The following is a 2,830-nucleotide window of genomic DNA, read 5'->3' as shown; positions in this document are numbered from 1 at the left end:
ATACTTGGCCCAGGGAATGGCACTGTTGGAAGGTGTGGCCTTGTGGGAGGATATGTGGCCTTGTGGGTGTGGGCTTCAATCCCCTTGTCCTAGCTGCCTGGGAGCTAGGGAGTATTCTGTTAGGAGCCTTGAGATGAAGATGTAGAACTCTCAGCTTCTCCTGAACCATGCCTGCCTGAATGCTCCCATGTTCCCACCCTGATGATAACAGACTGAACCTCTGCACCTGTAAGCTAGCCACAATTAAATGTCCTTATAAGAGTTGCCTTGGTCATGGTGTCTGTCACAGCAGTAAAACCCTAACTGAGACAACCTACATACAGTGGGAACATTTTGGAGAGTCCTGATTACTACCCTACAGTACTGCACATTCACTCTATGGGGAGAGATCTGCAGATGCCAATGTGGTTGCCTCTCTGCGGGTGCCATGATCTTCTTGATCTAATGTCATATCAGAGGGGTTCCCCTGCCTTCTCTTAATTAAGTGGCTTTTTTTGCCTGTCCTTACCAATACATGCCAGGCACCTTCTTTCCATGTCTTATTTTCTTTCATAGCCCTTATTAGTAACTGAACTTGTCTTGTTTATTTATTTGTTAGATTAATTAACTATGAAGTCATGAGATCAGGGAGTGTGTCTGTCTGATCTACCACTTCTTTCTCAGATCATAGCACCCTGCCTGTCACAAAGCTGGCACTTAACAAATCTGCAAGCGAATGAGCGTTTACTTCATTTTGTGTACTAGACACAATCCTTTCAGAGGAATCGCAGTGTGTTTGTGTTCGGCAGTGTTTGTCACCACAAATTGCCCCTGATGACATTCATCACATCTGTGAAGGAATCCGCATGAATCCCTTGTCTATGGGATGCTCACTGTTTAACTGCTCTGGCAGCATCACTGCTGAACAGGAGAACCAGAGAAAAAGCATCCAGACCCACTTGGCCTTGGTTTCCTGGGTAACCAAGGTTGTGTGCTTAGATACACATGACCAAGCAAGACTCTCCCAAGGTACATGGGCATTGAGGACTCAGGCACTAGCTGCATATTTTTTAGTCTCTGAAGTAGTTATGGCCTGAGACAATGACAAACCTGCTCAGTGGCTTGATCTCTGGGCCAGACCCAAAGTCTCACTAGAAAGGCTCCCAACCCCCACGTTGGGTTTTTATACTCAAGTTCACGGACACTTGGTCTGCCATCTGCAGAAGACGTGGTTGTACATTAATCTATATTTTTCTGGGATTACTCTTGAGATCAAGCCAAAAAAAAATGACATGTTATTGTATTCGTGGAGCCAAATCACAACTGGCATGCTGGTCTAAATTTTCTCAATGATGCCAATTGGTTAATAAAATGTAGCATCTGTAAACATTTATACACACAACATTGAAGCACCTCAGCGTACAAAACACCCCAATATATAAAGTATATAAAGTTACCAGCACTGAAAGAAAACCCCCAAAACATTATACTAATGGGAAGAGTGTCAAAGCCCACTCCCAGCAATGATCCGTCACACAGAGTCAATAAGAAAGCAGCCGATGCACAACACCATAGACCGATGGGCCTCACAGGTGCACACAGTGCATTCTATGCCAAGGCAGCAGAGCATGATCTTCTCAAGTGGACATAGAATGTTCTCCAGGGCAGACTGCGGGTTAGGCTCCAAAACAGCTCTTCACAACACAAGAGCATTAGAACCCTTCAGCTTCATTTCTGACGACAGTGCTACAAGTCTCACAACCAGTAATGGGACAGTTGAAAAACGTCACAAGGATAACGTAAGTGATGCACTGCTAAAACCAACACATGGTGAAGAAATCAGAAACCGGAAACTATGAAAATAAAAATGTGAGCTTCCACCAGTCAAGGGCTGGCAGTCAGAGGACTGGTAGAAGCGGTAAGAGGCAAGTACTAAATGGCTGGTTTAGCGAGATGAGACCTTAAATAAACAGCCAACTTTATGCTGCAAAGAACTAGAAAAAGAACAACCAAGTGTACAAGCAAACTCTCCAAACCACCAACGAAAGCTGTTGGCACTAGAGGAAAAATCAATGAAGTAGAGGCAGAAATGCAGTGAAAATATTGAATAAAAGAAGATCTGGGTTTTGAAAATGCAAGTAAAATCGACAAACCTTTAGTCACACTGACCAAGAAGGGGAACCAGCTCAAATAAATGAGTCTAGACAAGAAAAGGAGACGTTGCAACCCATTGGGGTGAACGGCACAGGAACGCTGTGACCATAAGCCACTATCTGTGTGGAATAACCTAAGCCTTAAGTCCTAAAGGAAATGGGTACTTCCTGAGGTAAACTTATCCTATCAAGACTGAATCCTTAAGAAACAGTCTGAATAGGCCAATAGGTCTCTACTGGTCCATCGACCCAATGCCTCTTAGCCCAAAAAAGGTCTAGGACCCAGCAAAGTCTCTGGAATATTTTAGCAGATTAACCAGAGTCATCCTAATGCTCTCCCAAAAAACCTGAAGAAGAAATGACCCTTCTGAACTCATTCTGCACAGTAAAACCCACATCAGGGCCATCATTCAGATTATGGTAATGTGGGAAAATTACAGGCCAGCATCATGGAACAATGTGGATGCAAAAACCCCACAGCAAAACACCAATCAACAGGCCAGAGCAACCGTAAGGACAGGTAAGCATGTGCAGACCAACAGAAATGACACACTAGCAGGCTAAAGACAAAGCCAAACTCTCATCTCAGTAGAGGCAAGAAAGAGTTTGACACCTTTTATGGAAATGCTCCAAACCAGAGCATGGAAGAATGCACCTCAGGACACTCAGGGCTGCATGGTGGGGAGCCCCGCACTTCT

At 44.4% G+C, this 2,830-nt stretch overlaps 1 long non-coding RNA gene across 2 annotated transcripts in view; it reads left to right on the top strand.

Moving 5' to 3' along the window:
* LOC120098531 (uncharacterized) overlaps positions 1 to 261 on the top strand; it is a 28,149-nt gene extending 27,888 nt beyond the window's left edge. For both annotated transcript variants that reach the window (XR_015644323.1, XR_015644324.1), the window contains one exon: positions 1 to 261. This exon is cut by the window's left edge and continues 992 nt beyond it. This is a non-coding gene — a long non-coding RNA (uncharacterized LOC120098531).
* The last annotated feature ends 2,569 nt before the right edge of the window (positions 262 to 2,830 follow it).

The sequence above is a fragment of the Rattus norvegicus genome, chromosome 19 (genome assembly GCF_021556685.1).
Source record: "Rattus norvegicus strain SHRSP/BbbUtx chromosome 19, alternate assembly SHRSP_T2T, whole genome shotgun sequence".
In the NCBI taxonomy this organism is placed as follows: domain Eukaryota; kingdom Metazoa; phylum Chordata; class Mammalia; order Rodentia; family Muridae; genus Rattus; species Rattus norvegicus.
Note: the sequence above shows the minus strand (reverse complement) of the source record. Positions and strands in the feature narration are given on the sequence as shown.